General features: G+C 39.6%; 1 non-coding gene across 1 annotated transcript; it reads left to right on the top strand.

The window, feature by feature from the left end:
- Positions 1-15,158: 15,158 nt before the first annotated feature.
- Positions 15,159-15,250, top strand: trnar-ucu (transfer RNA arginine (anticodon UCU)). The gene is given in 2 exon segments: positions 15,159-15,195; positions 15,215-15,250. It is a non-coding gene; the product is annotated as a tRNA-Arg (tRNA).
- Positions 15,251-22,818: the final 7,568 nt, after the last annotated feature.

Below are 22,818 nucleotides of genomic sequence, written 5' to 3'. Positions count from 1 at the left end.
AAGGAAGATAAAAATGTTCAGCGTCTGTCCAGCTTACCAAATATGACAAAACTCTTTTCAGGTTGATCTGTTTCCTAAACTTGGCCTTCATCTTTTGTATATCTGCTCAGGATATTACCCACCTTTGGTTGCATCGTGGAGCTTATCATTCTGTAGAAACTAACAGCAGGTGAATTTAGCTATGTGTAGAGATAAGAGTAGGTGGACAAAAGGCTCCTGTGTGTTGTCGGTGTGGCAGTGGAGATATTTCACAGCGGCTTGAAATACAAGCAGCAGCCTCCGTGGCTGAAAAATGAAACCAATGTGTAACTGCCAAAAATCTAAACTAAAAAACCTGACGCCACAGATAATTTTCAACAGCTAGCAAGGCAAACTGTGTGTCAAATTACACTGGGCAGCCACGGCCAGTTTGAGGTGCTGATGCATGTAGCTGTGGCTACTTGCTGCTAATGTGAGTCACTGAATGTGAACTCATATAGGTAACGTCCTTTTAGAGCATTAGCATAATCAGATAAAACGCTAAAACTAATTAAACTGTAGCCTGCTCAGGGTTTTGTTGTCTTTTTGACAAATGTAATTGCGTTATTTTGTTTATGTGTTACTTCAGCACTGATTAGCAGATGTCTATGTCCATACGACACGCCTGTAGTGTCTGTGGATGTTCCTTTTGAACCAAGCTAGTGTTAGCTAATAAAATCATCCATACATTCTCTTAACTAATTCAGAATCTGTGGGTGGGCTGGGCATTGTCCCAGCTGTCATTCGGCAAGAAGTGGAGTGCGCCGTGGACAGGTCATCAGGACTAACACACATCCAGACCCAGAACCTTCTTAAGTCAGCAGTAATGAGCACTGTCCCTCATGATAAAATGCAAACTGCCACAAATCCAAACTGCCACAAATCAAGGTTTCACAAGGGTAGCCCCCCCCCCCCCCCCCCCCCAAAAAAAAAAAAAACATTGGGCAGTGTCCATCTTCTATATACAGTCTATGTTCACACACACACAAAACATCAGTGCTGCTGGCTGCCAGATGCGCAGATAGCTTGCACAGACAACATGAAACAAGCAATCTCATTTGTGTGGTCATCATCCACAGTTAATAACGTTAGGATTAAAGATCAAATGATAAATCAAGAGTTTCACTATTTGTATCTTTTGGTTCTTCATTCTGAGGAGCATCTTGTAGTGCAATGCAGTGTTTTCTATGAGCACCTAAAGAAAGAATGGCACAAAGTAGCTCCCGTTCAGACATTTCGCTTTAGCGAGAGCTCAGGTTGACAGTAATGGGTGCATCATCACCTGTGAGTGTTCATTTGTATGCACCATGTTGTACCAGCTGTGGAAAAAAAAAGATTTTATCTTATGGTTTAATGTTGAGATTCACTCACTATCTGAATTTTTAAACATTTAAAGTTTACAGAAACTATTGACAGAGGAGAAGTCATTTTTTCAGCTCCCTGTTTTCCTCGTCTTTTCCTTTCGACCTTGGCTATGTAAAACAGCATTTTTTATTCCCCATTTATGCCATGTTTTCTTTATTTAAATACAAAATGGCCACAAATTTTTTCAGTCAGGCTTTTTAAGATTGCTCCTTCTCAGTTGTATGTTTCTTGGCATTCTGCATTGCAACTTACGCATCCACTCACATTTGGCTGATGCAGAAACAAATAGAATATATTCTATATATAAAACAGAGAGAGAGCGATTCACAATGTCTGCTCTCATAGGAATGTGTTTTCTTCTCTCTTCACTGGTCATCGTCTGGTTCAGATAGGCTTTCATTACACTGTCATTTGTTTCACCTCTCTCCCTTCAGAAAATCACATCCAGACAAACACAGAATTCCTTTGAAATGGCACCGCAGCCATCAGCGACTCGAGAGATTTGCAATTCAGATTCAGATCATTGTGGCAAGAGAAAAGGTTTAAATATTAAATATCCAAAAGTCCAAACCTGATCCTGGTTGATTGCATGTCATGTCAACTGTGAGTTTCCTTTAATTACTTATTTAGTGTGTCGTGGGTGACTCACCCTGATGTAGCGCCACGCTGATGCAGAAAGTAAGGGCCCCCCCCCCCACGAATGCACTACAAGAGATCACCTGTCGAGGGACTCGATGTTCTCTATTCTGATCTAAATAGAGGTAGTGCTCCTCTCGTTGTCAGGCATTTTAATGGTGTCAGCCCCCACACAGATGTGAGCGTATGTGACTACATGCATAAAAACACTGTGTCATTTTTATAAATAGACCTGCATGCAAAAGGATGTAGAGGGATTCAGTTTAACTCATGCTGGGTTCATCCTCTGAAAAAATAACTGCAAAAACAATACAAGTGAAGTCACAGAATATTTGATTTTTAAAATTTTATTTTTATACATGATTGAAATGATTAATTAATCACGTGACATGACTTTGTATTTCTTTTTATTTGGTCAACTAACTACTTGCTACATTGTGCAATGTGTCTATAGCCAGTGGCCAAAAACTCCAATCATCAAATAGCCACTTGAAGCTGGTCCAAAAAATTAGTCAATTCCAATAGACTGATGTCAAATGGACAATTTTACAGCAAAAAATAAATTTTCAACTTGGTCAAAACTGTACAGGTATTATTTTTTAATAACCGACTTGAACCCGAACCACACAGAACTGGATCTCGTTTGTCCAAAGATAAATGTAATTTGTTCCTTATCATAGTTTTAGTGAGAAATGATATTTATCCATGAGCAGGTATCTGTGTCTGTGCAATGCATCAACACAGTCACTGTGCATTTTCTTTTTTGGCATGGACCGTAAAATGGTGTAGACACTGCATCGGCACTAAACACGCACAAGAGGCATCCGTGGCAGTACCATTTGTAAAAGTATCTGGGAAGATGAAGCTTTTTAAACAGATTTCCATCTATTTTACCTTAACTGAGAGGAAACAGTGAACAAAAAGAGAAAAAAATAACAGAAAAGAGATGGAAGAAAGTGAATTTCTCTCAAAAATAACTGTGGTAGCTAAACCACCACATTCTGCACTTTTAAAAAGAAAAACAGACCTCAGACATATCATTTAATTTCTGTAGGCTCTTCATTTTTTTTTTTTTTTAAGTTTTATCATTTTATATTTATATATATACAGTGGGGCAAAAAAGTATTTAGTCAGCCACCGATTGTGCAAGTTCCCCCACTTAAAATGATGACAGAGGTCAGTAATTTGCACCAGAGGTACACTTCAACTGTGAGAGACAGAATGTGAAAAAAAAATCCATGAATTCACATGGTAGGATTTGTAAAGAATTTATTCGTAAATTAGGGTGGAAAATAAGTATTTGGTCACCTCAAACAAGGAAAATCTCTGGCTCTCACAGACCTGTAACGTCTTCTGTAAGAAGCTTTTCTGTCCCCCACTCGTTACCTGTATGAATGGCACCTGTTTGAACTCATCATCTGTATAAAAGACACCTGTCCACAGCCTCAAACAGTCAGACTCCAAACTCCGCCATGGCCAAGACCAAAGAGCTTTTGAAGGACACCAGGAAAAGTATTGTAGACCTGCACCAGACTGGGAAGAGTGAATCTACAATAGGCAAGCAGCTTGGTGTGAAAAAATCAACTGTGGGAGCAATCATCAGAAAATGGAAGACATACAAGACCACTGATAATCTCCCTCGATCTGGGGCTCCACGCAAGATCTCATCCCGTGGGGTCAAAATGATCATGAGAACGGTGAGCAAAGATCCCAGAACCACACGGGGGGACCTGGTGAATGACCTGCAGAGAGCTGAGACCAAAGTAACAAAGGTCACCATCAGTAACACACTACAACGGCAGGGAATCAAATCCCGCAGTGCCAGACGTGTTCCGCTGCTGAAGCCAGTGCATGTCCAGGCCCGTCTGAAGTTTGCCAGAGAGCACATGGATGATACAGCAGAGGATTGGGAGAATGTCATGTGGTCAGATGAAACCAAAGTAGAACTTTTTGGTATAAACTCAACTCGTCGTGTTTGGAGGACGAAGAATACTGAGTTGCATCCCAAGAACACCATACCTACTGTGAAGCATGGGGGTGGAAACATCATGCTATGGGGCTGTTTTTCTGCCAAGGGGACAGGACGACTGATCCGTGTTAAGGACAGAATGAATGGGGCCATGTATCGTGAGATTTTGAGCCAAAACCTCCTTCCATCAGTGAGAACTTTGAAGATGAAACGAGGCTGGGTCTTCCAACATGACAATGATCCAAAACACACCGCCCGGGCAACAAAGGAGTGGCTCCGTAAGAAGCATTTGAAAGTCCTGGAGTGGCCTAGCCAGTCTCCAGACCTCAACCCCATAGAAAATCTGTGGCGGGAGTTGAAAGTCCGTGTTGCTCGGCGACAGCCCCAAAACATCACTGCTCTCGAGAAGATCTGCATGGAGGAATGGGCCAAAATACCAGCTACTGTGTGTGCAAACCTGGTAAAGACCTATAGTAAACGTTTGACCTCTGTTATTGCCAACAAAGGTTATGTTACAAAGTATTGAGTTGTATTTTTGTTATTGACCAAATACTTATTTTCCACCCTGATTTACGAATAAATTCTTTACAAATCCTACCATGTGGATTCATGGATTTTTTTTTCACATTCTGTCTCTCACAGTTGAAGTGTACCTCTGGTGCAAATTACTGACCTCTGTCATCATTTTAGGTGGGGGAACTTGCACAATCGGTGGCTGACTAAATACTTTTTTGCCCCACTGTATGTAGAAAGAGAGATGCCACTGGAATGGAAAATTTGATATGCTTACCACAAAAAAGCTTCGGCATTTGACAGAAACATCTCAACAACATCTCAAATCACTTTACTGTGAAACAGCATCTCTACTTTTGAATACCCCCAATTGAACTAGATATGAAGCTCTGCTAATTAATATAGCTTTTTCATGACCACCTGTCAAAAGCTTTGAACAAAATGAACACAGTACTAATAAACGTTGGGGCAGAACTGTGCTGTAACAGCTCTTTAGGAAATGTGTTTGAATGATTTGATCCTAATTGACACTAAAATGTTCATTTTGAGTTTTTTTCTCAAACACTGTAATAAACCAAGAGGTTTATAGTAGGAATGATTCTCTTAGTTTTTGTGGCTAAATACATCTAGTTGGTAAACTGCAAACAACCTCTACTTATCCCGACAATTGTGTCTCAAAATCCCCTTTCCTCCTCCCCCTCCTCCTCCTCTTGAAGATTACCTGGTGTTGAATGAAGAATGAGCTGTGTCAAGCTCACAAAAAAGCAAGTGAGTTAAGCCTCACTTTCCATTCTTCCATTTAGGGCCAGAAAATGAATCTCCAGATAATGCTCACACCTTTGGCCCTGGGAATTGAAAAGTCCCTATGTGTCTGCAGGATCTAAGGCCATACGGGAATGGGAAAAGGGTCCCAGACGCCATTACAACTCATTTAAAGTTAGATTCCCTTTTCCCCTTGAGTGTATGAAAGCTCTTCAGATTGTAGGGATATTAGCTTCAGTCACCACCACACAGGAGGGAAACCTTTTAAAACGATGGAGTACTTGAGATGGGCTGTGAAGTGTTACTGACTTTGTAGTTTTAAAAAGTTGCTTTAAGTTTTAAGGCCTAGCTTCAAAAACCACCCTGTGATAAAAGCACTCCAAAACATTAAGTAAAATTACCAGTGAATAATACTACTCAAAAAGCAAACCTAAATGATTATATAAGAAGCTTTATGTGATGCATTTTCTGATGACTTCCAGGAACTCTTGACTGATGAAATACAACAACGTGCTGCATGATGGAGTTGTGCTTTTTGTCCCACATTTCAAAAGTAAGAGTGGTTGGCTAAACCAAGGCCTATTCTCAGCCACAAATGGTCATATCAGTATTATTTAAAGACAGAACTGACAATTCCCAAACCTACCCTTAAAGTGTACTGATGCTGGGGAAAAAGACAGACAGATTCAGTGTCATATGCATGGCTTCCCAGATGAATGTGGTTTGACAAGGATGACAAGGAGGACGAATATGATGCGACAGAATATTTTTATTACTGCTATCAAAACAGTGCATGCCTGTGCTACTCTTTCGGTCTATGATTTTTGTCCATTGGTAGACATTTGCCTGGCAGCATGATGACATCACAAAATATGATACATGATGATTGCTCTGTGGATATTAATGTCATGAAATTAGATTTACACAATGCTTTTATAGGTGTCGCCTGCATAAGCACTTCAAATGGGTCATTTTAGTAGGTGGTAGGTGGTTGTTAAGCAACTTGATAATGTCAGAATATCTGACACTGATAAGAATCTTTAGAGGACTAAAATGTGCCTGTGCGATAAGTTTGGTTCTGATCATCTAAGAGAAACGGATTTTGTGTAAATCTAGCAACAGACTGATGCATTTAATACCTTTGTGCCACTGCAAACAAAACATGTAAAAGAATATGGCAAGATTTCTTGCTGCAAAATCTGCTGCATATTTCAACATCTGTTAAAGATTGCAGACTATATAAGCATCGTCTATTAGATATTTGCAGATATTGTCATTAAAAAAAACCCTGCATCTTGAATATTATAACCAGATGAAATTTCTTTTTCTTGCTTATTTTTCGTTGTGCAACAGTGAAATTGTTGCTTTTTGCTTTGCAAGTCTTGTGAAATCAAGTTTTACAAGTCTACTGGAGTATTTTTTTTCCTTGGAGAATCTTCACTGGCTGATTGACAGTTTTACTGCACAGAGCAAGGCCTGTAATCCCAGAGGAGCTGCAGAGGAGACAATGTGGTTCCAGTTCTGGAGCTGTTCCAGCAATCATCAAGGGGGAATGTGAGGTGTCTGGACAATAATATGGACAGGCAGTTGTATTTAGCAGCACTCCATCCCCACTGAATGCAATGTGTTTCCTGAGTTGCCTGACGGTTTGCTAGAATCATCAGGCTAACCGAAACTCTCACTCCATTGTCTCACTAAACTCCTCCCACATCAATGTCTTTGCTTAAGCTACCCCCAGAGCAACTCTCTGCTTGACCAGCTGGTATCTGTCAGCTGCCTCCCAAGTCCTACAGGCTAACCAAGCTACCCTTCAAGTCTCACTGTCATTGTCTGCATGAGAGATGATGTCCCCCTTTTGGACAATGGAGTCCCCAGATGGGGCTCTGTCCACCACCCCACCCAGTCTATCCTAGTTCAGTTACACTAAATGTCAGCAAACAACAGCCAGCACCCATTCCCCAAACAGAAGATGCAGAGAAACAACCGTCTTGTCCACTGGGGAAAACCCCAACAGGTCGCAAGCTGGGGGGGGAGAGATGCAAATAAACCCATCAATACCTGCTGCCTCTAACTGAGGTCCAGCTCCCCTCCAGGAGACTGATTTCAGAACCCAAGCCATGCATTGAAGTGAGCCCAACTATCACTCAACCTCACAAACCTTTCTGGTGGAAAAGGAGTCCAAGCAAATTTAAAGATGTATTTAAATCATGGTAAGAGCTTCTGGATGTCAATAAAACACTGAACTGTGAGGTCTCTGCAGTTATTGGGCAGAAAGCAAATGATTCAGATACAAAACCTTAGCTTAGATTTTTAATTACATTGTAGAAACATTTATACTTAGGGAATTGCTGCTTTAACATTGTTTTATCAGTGACACAGTTTTTTAAAAAAATCCACATATCTGAGATTTAAAGCGTTTTATTTGAGCTTATTTTTCTTAAAGAAACTGAAACCTTGTGGTGGGGGACTGGAGCCTAATCCCAGCCATAGAAGGATACCTTGGGTAGTAAGAGGCAGGGTACACCCTGAATAGGTTCCCACTCTATAACACAGAGAGACAGACAGACAACCATTCACACTCACATTCACACCTATGGAAAGTTTAGAATCACCAGTTACCCTAACTCCAATTATTGCTTGTCTGTAATTGGAGTTAGGGTAACTCCAAGAAGGTGTATATGTATACATATATATATATATACATATATATATATATATATATACACATATATATATATATATATATATATATATATATATATATATATATATATATATATATATATACACACCTTCTGATTAGTAGATGACCGACTCTACCTCCTGAGCTACATCTACACCAAAGTTACAATTTACTGTATAACCTGAAGTAAGTAAAAAGCGGAATTTTAGCTTTAAAAACAATGACCAAAAGCACCTGACATTCACTCTGCAGTCAAATGTATCCTATTACTTGCAGTTAATTCGAATGTGTGTCCTAATCTTTTACACAGTGTGTATGTGGTTAAACAGAGAGTCTGTCTCAGGCCTTATACTGTCTGTGTATCCCAGACAGCAGTGTATACTTATGCCAAAAAAGGAAAAAAAAAAGTGTATTTCCTCTGCATGCACATTTCCACACCCTATTTCTGTGTGTGTTCTGTTTGTATATGCATGTCTTCTCAGTCTGTGTGCCCAATCAGCTGTGCGAGGAAACACACCCACTTCACTCTCTTACCAGCCCCGCTCATCCCGGTTGGCTGGGGCCGATCAGAAACACGGCTCTCCGATTGGCCAGCAGCGAAAGAGGCAGCAGTTTGTTGCTGTTGCTAAGATCCTGTTGCTAGGTTCCCGGCTGTTGCTAGGAGACATGTGATGCATTATGGATGGTTGGTTTCCTCACGCAGGAGTGAAACTGAAGGGCTGATGACTGGCACTTCCATCACGCTGTATCGTTTTCTCTCCCTCTCTTTTCATCATCCTCTGTCTTCATCGTGCCGTCATTCTGTCTCTATCATTTTGAAATAAATTCTGACTTACTGTAAGAGCATGACTTAAGTACATGGGCACAGGGTTTACACTCTTAGTGTCTACTTTTAATGGGACTAATACTAAAGAGAGAGAGAGGTCAAAATGAGGATTCAAATGCAGACATAACAAATGGATTCTGCTCAAGTCTACTAAAACTGGAAAAAGACAAAGAAGCAAGCAAGGATCCAAAAAATACAAGGAAAACATAAGGAGACAGACTGCCAAGTAGAGGCAAGTCTATTTATGTATGTATGTATGTATGTATGTATGTATGTATGTATGTATATATATATATATATGTATATATATATATAACAGGAAGGGCCTGTGATGAGTCCAGCCGATGGAAAAACAAGTAGATACAGGCAGAAGGCTTTTCTGATATCTCTAAATTGTGCCCTATATTTTCCTCTGTCCTTCATCCTCTTGCTGGTGACTTGAAAATCACCTTACAGGATGTCTCAATTCCTAAAACAGAGGAGGAGACAGGAAAGATGGAGGTAAAGTGTTTTTAACTTCAACTATAACAGAGGTGAGTATACAAACCCCTCACTATTTGTGTTACGTTTGTCACAAGCCCTCTTACACCCGAGATCAAAAAGTACAGCTGTGGTTGTGCTACAAGCAAACAATTTACGATGGAGATGCACCACATGTCACATTTAATTGACATTACTTTAAAATAAGCCTCCAGCAGGGGTGTCAAGGATGTTTTGATAAATGTCGATGCCTTGTGTGTCTTCCTTGCATCCTCTGCTGGTGGGAGTCACTAAGACACTAGGAGAGGCGGCAAGGATAGAGGATTCACAAACTGAGAAATAGAACAAAGGGGAAAGGGGATATGAAAAAAAGCTAAACACTGAGAAACAGTAAAGGATATTAAATTAACGAAAAAGTTAATTTATTATCTGCACAAAATTGGACACCATGACGCAGTACAATATTTGCACTGCTCCTTTGATTAGTTGATTATGTTGGACACTGGTAACTGAAGGACTACTACTCAAACGGATCCATGTCCTCTTCTGATGGAGAACATCAGGAGAGGACATGGATCTGCAAGAAAGTTGTAATTAGTAGTAACTAGTGGATTAACTAACTGAATAAATGAATTGGCAGGAATGAAAGAAATAGGAGGAGGGAATGTCTTCTGAATTAGACTGAAATTCTAAATTTGCTGGCAAAAATCATCCCACCAACACGGTGCTGGCGACCAGTCTAGAACCAGATCTATTCATTCCAACCTAGAAAAGACGACCAACATGGATCCACAAAATTACCGAGTGTGGGGTGGCTGCGAAAGTCTTAATCACCGCTAACTCTTTAGTTACTTGATTAGTTTATATTACATGATAGAACATCGTGGCATGTGACCTATCTGTGGAACACTATTTATCACTTCTAAGAAAGCCTATTCGAGTCCTGCACTCTTTGCAAGATAGTAGCGCCGGCTTCGTGCTTCAAATGTGAAGTATAAAATGAGCATTATTACTTTCGGGTTGTAAGTGCACAGAGGTGCAGCAGCCAATTTTTCCCTCACTCCTCAGAAGACATGCTAGGTCACTCTGCATCAAAGAGCTGCCTCCCTGCCTGATCAAAGACTGTTCGACTGGCTTGATGGACAGTCAAAAATAGTGTTCTCACATCACCTCCACTTTCCCCTGACAGGTTTTCATGTATATGCTCATCAGATAAATTAGATTTTATGCATAAAGTATATATAGAAATGCTGGAGCAACTGTGTATAAATAGGATGTCTCTATAAGCATATTATGAACTATTAGATTTTCACATGATAAACTACACTGCATGAAATGACAGGCAAAGGGCAAAAATTGTTTTGCAATAACAAAGGAAGAACAAAAAATGATGCTATACTTGCAGGTTACACGATTGGCTACATTTGAAATGCTTTCACAGTGATAAAACAAGATTCCCTTATATTTATTCGATATAATTTAAATGCCTCTTTAGATATATGTCATTTAAAGGTTTGTATATTGCAGATGTCACCCACTTGATTTCGTCCCACTGTTTCAAAGCTTCAAGTTTCTGATTTTAGCCTTTGATATCTTGATTTTTAAACCAGACACCACAAGCAAGTCTAAGGTTAACTTGACTGAGGAACTGAAGGGCACCACACACTCAAACTCATACAATTTACACTAAATGGTAGCATCTTTTACTAAATATACATGATACCATATTAAAAGAGACTTGAAAGTGGTCGTTCAATTCAGAAACTCATCAGGAAAGCATTTATTAGGGTCATAGGTGAAGTGAGTAAAATATTCTCTATTACTGGATCCTTTTGGACTGGCTTCATGTGTTAAAATGTTTTGGGGGGGTTTGTTTGCCATCTAAAGCCACATTTTTTAAAGGAACTGTTTAAAGGAGCTTTGAGAATCGGTTTTGTGAGATATCGCAAAGAACTAACCTGAACCTTCTCTTCCAAACACAAATGATGTAATCTCAGCTCTCTTCAAGTGTAACAACATCAGTAAAACAATCAGAGTATGTGCTCTGTGATAATGGCAACTTAAGTGAAACAGAATTTCAACAGAGCTTTTCCAGAGATGTATTTCTGGGTAAACAAAAGTGCAACAAATTAGATTCTCATATCAGGATTTTATCTGGATGTGACTCTTGGCATGACAAATAAGCCCAATGATTTTAATTAGATGTGTAAACTTTGCTGTTTCTGGCACATTGGTTGCCAACGACTTTTTAAGCTTTTGCTGCCAAAAAACTTCTTATTACCTTAACAAATCACATTAACAATATTTTTTAGCAGGAAGTGGAATGCAGAATACAGGTAATCAGCCTCAAAAATAGCTTAAAAGTGACCCTTTCTCATATTTTTTTCTCACATTCTGTGATACCAAATTAAATTGCTGGCTGCAAAGATGAACCGCATGTAAAAGGACAAAAAAAGAAAAACTTCCATTACATATTTCCTGTGTCCAGGAACACTTTATGAAGCACACCTGGCCATAGGTGTCCTTCCTCCTCCGCAGTGCTGGATGACATTTGCAGTGACAGAAGTGTTTGGTCTGTGGTCTCAGTCTCTCTCGCTCTCTCTCAATACACACACACACACACACACACATACACACACACAAACTACCCATATGCCAACAGAGCCACTCAGTCGCAGCTCTTATCTTTGAAAACTACTCAAGTCTGCACATCGAAAATACCTGCTGCCACTGCCTTTGATTCCCAGGGAAGACAGGCAGACACGTGCGTGTGAGTGAGACAGCCTCAGAGACATGTAGGAATGAGGCGAGTGCGAGTCTGTGCATGATTGCCACAGTGGGGAGTATGTCATCCAGTGTGTGTACAGTTGTTAGAAATGTGCAAGCTGCTGGGACATGTGTATGTGTACACGCGTACATGTACGTGCATGCTTGCTTGCGTGTGTGTGTGTGTGTGTGTGTACCCGATTCGTGACAAGCCAACTGTGACAGGCTCTAATAGCTCTCAAACACATCCGTCTGAACACACTGCTGCTCATTGTGTGTGTTTTCTCTGTTTTATCTCTGGCTCTGTTATCACTGCAAGTCTTCTCCTCCACTGCCAACACCACCGGAGCGAGACAGATTGAGGAGGAAGTTGGTCGGGAAATGGCATCGATGGAAAGTTCTGCTCTGTGGTGAAACTCTGCGTCTAGACCTTTCTGCAAACATAAAGTACCTGCTTTACAGTCTGACAGCAGAATTGAGCTGGCTAATGAATTGAGGAGGTCTGTTACAGCGAAAAAGGCTCATGGCATATACATATATACATATTAGCCTGTCATTTTTATACACTTTAAAGATTGTCAACGTATAAACTCAGAGACACAGGCCAAATGTGCAAGTAGCTTATTACGACAGGTAGTTACTTTTCCCTTGCAACAGCATGTAGTGGAGACAGTAATTAGCATAACATAGCATCCATGTAGGAAGGTAGTCAGGGTGGATTAATGAGTTGTTGTCAAAGCATGTTTGCAATTTGTTTCCAGTTTTAAACTGAAAGCCAGCATTTAACCATGACCACTTCTACTAAAAAAACACAAAGCATTTAACCCAAACCTTGACGTCTGACGTGATTTCAAAAAACATCACCTCATAGCTGTCTGTGGTTCTCAGATTTTACCTTCAACACGAGTCATTAGTCTTAATGGGTTTTCCATCCACTTGCTAGAAATAAGTCTGGGCTCGAGGAGTCAGAATTGGGAAAACTTTTCTGAACTCATAAAGATGCCACAGGGACAATCCAGTGTCTAAATGTCAAACAATCTCAATATATTGGATTCAAAACCTCTAAAAATAGTTATACTGAAATATTCAGAATTACTTCTTAAAGTTGCCTTAAAAGTATGCATGACTTTTAACGGAGACAGAGAATACTAAAAGAATCAATACCTTCACTGTCAGAAAAAAAATTTAAAAAAGAAAAGTGGTACTTTATAAGACTTGATAAATTGATAAAAGGAATTTAGTCTTACATTTCTTACCTGCAAAATATACAAACAAATATATAAGACATAAAATCTTCACCTTGCAACATACAGAAGCAAAAATATATTCAGTTATTCAAATCCTTCATGTCCACCGACACAAATCATATCTATAACAGTTCCATTCCCCTCTTAATTCTCCCACGTGCACATGTCAGTTTTGTCCTGCAGCCGCACATCATTTGTAATTATGTAAAACAGTCCGTTCTTATTGCATGGAGGAAAGCAATTTTTCTATGCAAATGGTTAAATTCCCTGTGAGGGCCGCTAGTGGAAGCATGCTTATAAACGTGCTAATGATGAATGACGGCGGGTGATATTGGGGTCACTGCACGTGCGACACTGATGAAAATGATAAACTAAATGCCAGAAGTGTCCTCACAACGAGTGAACTGGGTAAAAGAGATGGGACATGGTGGCGCATTTATTATCCAATTGGGTGAAGCAATAACGAAGAAAGATCAGAGTGATTTGAATCATTTATTTTTTCTTTCATTTTGAATCATTTTCTCTGACTTTGTTTGAGATAATAGTACAAATCCTACACAGTAAATACACAGAGCGCTGCATGCTGAAATTGTGTGTAAACCACTTGACCTGGACTCATTCACCTTTTAAGATTTCTATCAGTAAAAAGAGAAACTCTTGGTTTTCCCAACCCTGAATGTCAAGGTAATGACTTCAGCAGGGGTTCAGCTTAAAGCAGTCTGGTCATGCTTCTCTGACCTCACAAATAATGTTTGTTCAAACTTAATACGATTTATAAAATAATTTTAATTGTGAAAGTGCAGGATTTAATTTTATGGAACCAAATTCCATCATCTTTGTTGTATCATTATGGTCCAGTGAATATTCTTTCGCTATCCGGTCGTAAAGTCTGACGTCATTAGCCATGTCTGGGCCTAAACTCCGCTGCAGGTCCATATATCAAACGATCACTATGGCATTACTGAGAGTTGAAAAACTGTCTAAAGTCTTTAATCTTTAATAAAATGATCAGCGTTCTGCTCTACCAGGTGTAACAATTGAGTTTAACATCCAGGCATCCATGAAAACGGAATTTATGACATTTAACGGAGTTAGAAGTTAGCAGGAAGTTAGCTCGCTAGCTTCTATCTAAATACAATATAGCATGTCCTGACTGCGGGGTTTTGGAAACAAATTAAAACGTACAGCTCTGTTATCACTTCCAACATAAATGAAGACAGAAAGCTAAACAGCAGTGACGTTTGTAGGGTTACTGAAGTTTGGCTAGCTGGTATTTAATGATGTGCTACGTGACCGCTAGCGACACAGCTATGTTAGCATAATATAAACAAGCTAACTTTTTTTCCACTTGATAAAAGTTAACGTGAGTGTTCTCGGTGGTCAGGAACAAATGTAATCGCATGGCAGGATGCTGTAAAAGGACCAAACTTCAGCTAGGAGAACAACTGAGATAATCCATCCACAATACGAGGTTAGTCATTCATATACTGCTGCATGGGCTGGGCTGTAGTTACATCATAAGGTTTTAAAAACTGAGCTTAAATAAATGATTAGCGGTAATAAAAGCCGAGGGAGGTCAACAGTGATCACTGACTGTTTTAGGAGCTTTTTGAGATTAAATAGAAGAAAATACATAACATTAAACATGTTAACAACACAAAAGCCATATTAAACGCAGACTACTTTAGGCCCAGAAGTAGGATTTGTCACGTCATCACTTAACGACCGGATTAGTCACATAGTGGTCAGAAAATTAGCATATTTTAGTGCAATGGATATAGCTAGCTGCTTTTTTAAGGCACAGGGATATAGGTTATAGGATTGGATAGAATGGAGGTTTAAGTTCCAATGCAAGAAGCAACAAAAAATGATTAGGGGATGCAACATATAACAGGCTCTGTGGCGCAATGGATAGCGCATTGGACTTCTAGTGATTCACTTCAGATGTAATTCAAAGGTTGTGGGTTCAAGTCCCACCAGAGTCACTATTTAACTGAGGGACCTACCTGAGGTTCTATCTATAACACAATTACATGACCTTTAATTAGGAAAGAAAAGTCACAGTTTTTCCTTTTGTTTTCTACTGTACCTTTTCTGTTTTCATTACAGAGTGTCCACATACTAATGGATGAACCATTACAGAAACATAAAAAATATTTTGGTAATTACTAATACAGTTACTGTAGCATGAGCCATTGAGTGGTGGTCTAACAAATTTGTTAAGTGTTCAGTTTTGTGACAAGTTAATGCATTGAATTGCACTTTACGCAAGGCTTTAGGGGACAAAATCAAACATAAGCTAAAAGACAGACATTTAACATTGTTACATGCCTGTAGTCTTATAGCATTACATACTGCAAAGGACTGAAGTCTATTGGATTATTCTGCATGTGGATAAAAAACTGTATGTGGATAAATTTTATGAGACCAGCTTGAAATTCACAGTTTCCTTAAATCATAAGAAAAAATACTCAAACTAAGTTTTACATTCATAGGATGGATTAACACTTTTTTTTTTACCCTTGCAAAAGATTTTTGATATCTTCTTACTAATATTACCTTTTTATTAGATTTTCTTAAAGTCTGAATTTGTGAAACAATGCTCGGTCTCTTGAAAATATAAGATAATTATGTTCTGGCTCCTGGATATGTTGTGTTTGAGTTTCTTTGAGTTTGCTGTTTATAAGTCTTATTTCTATTATGCCAGTGCCCCAGTCTCTCCCAATCTTGTCTCTGTGTTTTGTTATCCTTTCAGTCTCTCCAGTCTGTCATGTCTCATTGTCTGTTTACCCCCAGTAGTATTATCAACTTAGTAGTTTGAGTAGTGTTAGTCTGAGTCTCAGTATTTATTTGTATGTGTGTTACTTCCTGTTTTATTTTGATACTCTCTCGTTCTTGCATGTTATATTCAGTTTTGCTTCCCCTGTCATGTCAGTCAGATTCTGCTCAGCTGTGCATCCAGGTGTGTCCACTCTGCCCTAATCTCCTCCTGTGTAAATACCATCTGTGTCTCCCTCTGTTCTCTGTCATGTCATCCACTTGAGCTGTGTGTTTTGCTTCCATTAGTTTCCTTGTAGTTTTCAAGCTTCCTAGTTTGTAGTTTTTACCTCGCTAGAGTTTTTGTATTCCTTATGTTTTGTGTTTATAACCTAAAGCAATAAAGTTGCCTCTCTTAGTTTACCCATGTCTCTATCTGGCAATTTGGTCCTGCCTTGCCTGTCACACAGCCGTACATGACAGGAACACTAAATCTTGGTCTCACAGGAAGCCCTGAAACATTGGTCACAGTACCCAGAGGTCAAGTCATCATGGGCAGTTAGAAAAGTTATGTGACCTTTATAAAGGTACTTAACCCCAGTGAGTCAGTGGCAGACGCCTGTTAGTGCGGGCAGCTGCTAGGTGGCACATTTTACAGCTGTGTTTTTATGCTTGAGATTTATTTTATGTGGCATCAATAAACCCAATGAAAGAAAAACCAGTTAAAACTGTGTTGAAACACCGAAAATGTGTGTGATTGCCATTTGAGGTGAATCGCTGAGAGGAGTCATTCTGTCCACAACATCTCCTATTGATTACTAAACATAGGATATGCAACTGCAAACTGCTCAGAGACTAATGTACAGACAGGGACAAAAATATTTGTGAACTTGAGTAAGCTCTTTCTGAGTTCTTCTTGCAGGAAGAATAAGAGTTGCCCATTAACAGACAGACAGTGTCACTGCCAACAGCGGCTCTGTGGTTTTACAAATCTGGTTGATGATTTTGAATAGCAACATGACTGCTCGCTTTGAGCACAGAAATGGATCCTCATTCGCTACCAGCAGAATGAATGACAACATTTTTACTTGAGGTGTTGAGGGGACTGATAGCCACAGTGGCATGCTCAGGCATCTTGTTTCGATGTTAAATAAAGTGGTCTACTCAGAGTCTCAACGTATAATGCTGCAGTCTGAGGGGAAAAAAAGTCGAGGCAATTATATTTCTGTCCCTGTTTCACTTCTATTGAAAGTTTCCACAGTAATTTATTTTCTGAATAAGTTCCATGACCTCTCAGGCCTCTAAAAACCTGTTTAAATTCCCCATTGTACAATTTCAAATATGCCTATGTGACAAAAGGAAAATAAACATTCATTTTCTCAGTCCTGAAAACTTAATTTTTACAGCAGTAGCAACAATTGACAAGATGGTAATAAAAAATAATGACAACTTTACAACAATTTTTCAGGGCTTCCTAAACTTCCTGTGCATCAAGGACCAAAATTCAGCAGAAAAAGGAAATGTGCATTAGTTAATTACAGTACCAATGCATCATCTACTCTAAAATGATAATTTATATATTTTTAATAATAGAATTTTTCAGGCTTCTTGTTATTTTTGTATAAACTCCAACAATGAAGTAATCAGAACTGTAGAATAAAATGCTCAACTTCTAAACTTTTGACTAGACTAGAATTTTTTTCAACTTACCTTTTTTTTTAGTATTTAATGCTGTTCAAGACACGGTCAGATCAAACCAGACATCTGTAAAGAACAGACTGTGTTATGCAGAGTTATGCAGACTAGCAAAACAGCAACATTCAGTATAGCAACATTATCAATGCAAACTGATTTACTTTCATCTTGATATAACAAATTATATTTTTCTAAATTATAAAGCAATTTACAAAAACAGATTTTTTTAAATAAAATAGAATAATATTTATTGCCAGTCCATCCATTTATCCATTTTGTTTTCACCCAAAATCAGACTGCATGATGATGGACAAAGCAGTAATTCACGGTATTCCAGACATCCTTCCTGATCCCACATTCTAGTTCCTCTTGGGCATCCTAGGGCATTCCCAGCTTGATGAGATATAATGTCTCCAGCAAGTTCTGGGTCTGCCCAGTGATCTCCTCCCAGCTGGATGTGCTTGGAAAACCTCCAAAGAGATGCACGCAAGAAGCATCCTGATTAGACACCTGAACCACCTGAGTTGACTCCTGGAGCATCACAATGAAGCAGCGGCTTTGCTCTTAGCAGTGGCTTTGCTCTTAGCACCATCCAGGAGTCTGAGGTCCAGCCACCATTCACGATTACCAAGATTGTATGGCCACAGGTCTAACTGAAAAAAGGATGGTTTAAAGGGTTTTGATTCTTCCTTGTTGAAAAATTGCTACCTAATTACAGAGGAGGGGTTAGCATCCCTCTGATCCTGGGAAACAGCCACTGGTATAGTCTCGAAGGGTAAATCGGTTCCAGGTGAGGGGACAGACTAAGAAAAAAATCTCTCAATAATTCACAATTCACAGTTTGAGAACCTTGCTGGGTAGCAGGAAGAAATAACCTCCACTGCCATGTAGGCCCATGGGTTGGATACTATGCAGCCTGGGTGGCAGCCAAAAGCAGGGGTCTTGATGTGCCGGTGTCTTTAACAAACTAAGCTTTTAAACACATCTGCATAGAGGGAAGAAAATGGCACAAGATGGAGTAGTTTATATAGACACTCTGCAACACTTGTCAGTCACACTGGTTGCTTCTGTGACTGGTCAGAATGTGTGTTGATTTGAACTGTGTACTATCTCCTTTCCTTTTCATAAAGGACGGTTCAGTGTATCCTGTGTGGTAATGCAGGAACCAATGAGGTATCTTTCCTTTGTATTTGGAGAATTCGAACAGCTCTTACTGTGCCACGGACACAGTACCTCTATTATTTCACTCACTCATTCCTAAGCAAAACTGACTTTTCAAAATGCAATGAAGGCGATGCATAAAGGTGGAGACACAGTGGATATGAACTGACAGGACAAATGATGAAAAATGCCATAAACCAAACCATCATAAGCAATGCTACAGCACAACAAGCATGTGCTGTTTGGGGCTGTATGATGGAGACAATAGCTGGCTCATCTATCTCACATCAATCCCCAACAAAGTCCCCCCATTATCAGTTTTCTTATCTGCTTATCTGACTGGTTGTAAGGAGCCGGAGTCTAACTCTGATGATATCGACTGAGAGGTTGCCAGTTTGTCACAGACAGACAAGTAGTCGTTCTCTGACATTAACACGTATAGTGAATTCATAATCACCAGTCAACCCAACTGGGGCAGTATTCACTGATACCAAAAATCTTTTGGATCTATAGAGCTGGCAGCATATGAATGGAGGTCTCAGGATAATTATGGCATTATTCATTAAACTGTGTGTTCTATTACATATTCTGAATTAGGGTAATAACCTTTAATTCTTATTACAACAATAGCCCTCATTTATCACATAAGATACACTTGGTGTTACTTGGTGTTCAGGATTGAGATCAGTTCCGATTTTGGCAGAATTATGAACAAAAGTCAAAGAAATCAATTCAATAATTAATTAATCAATGAATCTTAATCACTAGTTCTTTTACCCATATAAAACTTTAAAATGTCCACATTATGAGTGAGTCAAAGATCTTGGGCTTCAGGCAAACAAGTGAGGGACGTTCTTTCCTAACCTTTTATTTAACACCAACAACACTTTTTATTACTTTTGGACAACGGAGATGATCTTCTCCATTCAGTTGCTCCCTTTAGGGGTCACCATATCATCTCACAATATCCCTGGCATCCACGCCATCATTCTTACGTCCTCCTGTCATGATCTGGAGTTTGTGACTCCATGTTTATGTTTTAGTAGTTATTATTATTCTGGGTTTTGTTTTCATGTTCCTATGTGTTCCCCAGTCTGTGTGAAGTTTTTGCGTTGTGTCATTGGGTGTATGTGTTTCCTGTTTTATTTTGAAGGTCTGCGTCTTATGTGAGTGTTTTCAGTTTGCCTCCCTAGTCTCGTCACGTTAATCACTCCCAGCTGTGTCCCCCACCTGTGTGTGATCTCCCTGTGTTCTCTGAGTGTTTTTATGTCTTGTCTTCTGTCTTAGTCGTTGCTTGTTCGTCTGTGTTGTTTCCCCTCGGTCTCCCTGCGTCTCTCCGTATGCATTTCCCCGGACCTCCCTGCATCTTCGTTTCTGGTTTGTTTTGTTAGTTTTACCCAGTTTAGGCTTCCGGTTTCATGTTCACCCACCATTGCTGTTTGTACCCACTCCTGTAAATAAATACTCACCTGCACCAGAGCTGCCACCTTTTGGGTCCTTTCTACAACTCCACACGTCTGCCACACCGGACGTGACAATTCCTCCATTATATCTACAAATCTTCTCTCTGATCTTCCACCAGCATCCTCTGTGTTTGTCCAGATCATCTCAGCCTTTCCTCATATGCCTTTATGTCTCCACCCACTCCACTCTGTCACCAGTGCAAACAGGAAGGGGCTCAGAGCTGATTCCTGATCCACTCCCATCTCTAGCTTGAATACACCTTGCACTCATCTATTGTGGTCACCAATGTTCCCTCTAAGCTGCGCGCGTGCGCAATTGCGCACTGCTGGCACGGTCTCTGAGCACAGAAAATCTGCGTTGCGCACAAATTTTTTTAAAATTAAAACTTTAACAATTCTGTTTTGCAGTGTTAGTCAGTAAGTGACTGGCTGGGATTAGAACGATGTCACCTTCTCCCATAGTCCAGCCAATAATGCGATTCGCATTCGTATATACGCAGCTAATCAACACCGTTGACAGGCTATGACAGCGTCCTTATGTGCCGACACCGGTGTTTTAGCTAGCAAAGCGGCGTGGCTGATGTGGAGTGAAGTCACGTTAATGACAACGTTTACAACCATTGGAGATGTGAGCAGGACAGACGGAACAATTGACAGAAAAAGTGTGGACTTTATACCAGTTTTTAAATTGTGTTGATAGGCCACGTAAAACCAGAGTTATGATAAAAATATACGCAATGTTTGGTTTTCTTCCTGAATATTATCGTTGTTTATATTTACTGCGGGAAGAAACGGTAAAAACTGTGTTTTATAAGGAAAACGCTCGAAAGCACTCTCCACCTGTGAGCGAAAACAACGCCAAAAAAACCCCACTCTTTCCTATAGGTGGAAAAATGTACCATGTTGACCAATCAAAAAATTATATGGCAACATGGCATTTAGTTGTTTAGGAAGGGGGGAAGTTTTAGGAGTGACAGCGGTGTTTTGAGATGTGAGAGATTTGCGACGTTTAGCGCAAATCTTGTGATGTTAGTGTGTAGTGTAGTCAATAGTTTTGACTACACTACACACTGTGTCAGAACAATGAGGCGACTACTGAATGTTACAGGTGTTACGGGAGTGATACATCTCCTGTTGTCAGGCCTGCAGGTATCAGGCTGTGGTTCTCCTTTATCTCATAGTAGACATAAACTATTTTTTGGAGTGGCACAAATAATTTGTCTATAAATAGTTGCTGCAAAAAACTTTGTTGTTTGCATAACTCAGTTACTTTTTGAAGAAGTAACTATATAATTAATTGCCCAACATTGGTCATTATTTACTGTACTTTGCAGACAGAGAGTTACAGGACTCTCTCCCAGACCACAGACTCATATTCATGATACAAGTCAGAGCTTTATAAAAAAAAAAAAAAGAAGAAAGAAAGAAAGCTGTGTTTTCAAAATTGGAGTTCAGGTTATTTTTACTTCCAATAGTGTTAACATACTACACAGGTCAATGACTAGATTTCTTTACATTTTCATTGTAAGTGGGCTAAAGCAGTTAATTAAAAGTAGTCTAACATAAATGCTGTAATTTGATTATTTTAATAAAACCATGTAACTTGGATCGATTCGATGCTGGCGTGACCACAGTGCACATGTCTGCTGTTGCTCACAGTGGTCCAAGGGACCGCTCAGTGAGTTTGTGTGTTCGCTCAGACACATGAAAAATTAGAGGGAACATTGGTGGTCACCCAGGACACGTGCAGAGAAACATTTCTAATTCCCTGTGTGAACAAATATACTTAGAGCTGTTCTCGTGTTAATGTTGATTCCAAATACATGATAATACTATGTGTGAACAGGCCCTTTGTAGCTACTATCAGGCAAACCAAATCTCAGGGACTAAAATGTGTGCACATGTATTCAAACTGCAAGGTGTCTACAGTAGAAGTTGCCATCTATGAAAAGAAAAACTTAGACGGTCTAAATCTACTCATATGACTCACTATTGAGAGAAAAGCAGCATCTTGCTAAATCGATTTCCCTACTTCCTACTCTCTAAGTCAACACTGCAAGAAAGCAACACAAGCTTATGTACTGAGAACGTTTTCCCCCCCCACAATCAATAGCAAGCTGCTGTTTCACCTGAATAAGCACTCAAAAAGCTGATCATCCACCCAGCTTCTTATCAGGAGATGCTGGATGAATAATAATGCCAAGTGATGATGACTCTGAATGAAAAATGCGATTCATTTTGGCGTCAAAATGTCTTTGTAATGAGAGATTGTCAACATGAAGGAGATGAGGTTAAAAACAGCTGGACAGGTATTAGGCTTAAAAACAGCTGCACAAAAAACTTATGTTTGAAGGAGTGACAGCGGTTCTTCCACAGTGCTAAGAAAGAAACAGTTAACTGCAGGCATGCGATGAATCAGATGATAAAGGGTGATTTTAAATCGCTCTCTTGATCAAGTGGAAAAAACAGGTGCTTAC

The sequence above is a fragment of the Aulonocara sp. 'chitande type north' Nkhata Bay genome, linkage group LG18 (assembly GCF_057382095.1).
Source record: "Aulonocara sp. 'chitande type north' Nkhata Bay isolate Kocher_YH1m ecotype deep benthic linkage group LG18, A_spYH_male_GT1.1, whole genome shotgun sequence".
Taxonomy (NCBI): Eukaryota; Metazoa; Chordata; class Actinopteri; order Cichliformes; family Cichlidae; genus Aulonocara; species Aulonocara sp. 'chitande type north' Nkhata Bay.
The sequence above is the reverse complement of the archived record's forward strand: the minus strand, read 5'-3'. Positions and strand labels throughout refer to the sequence as shown.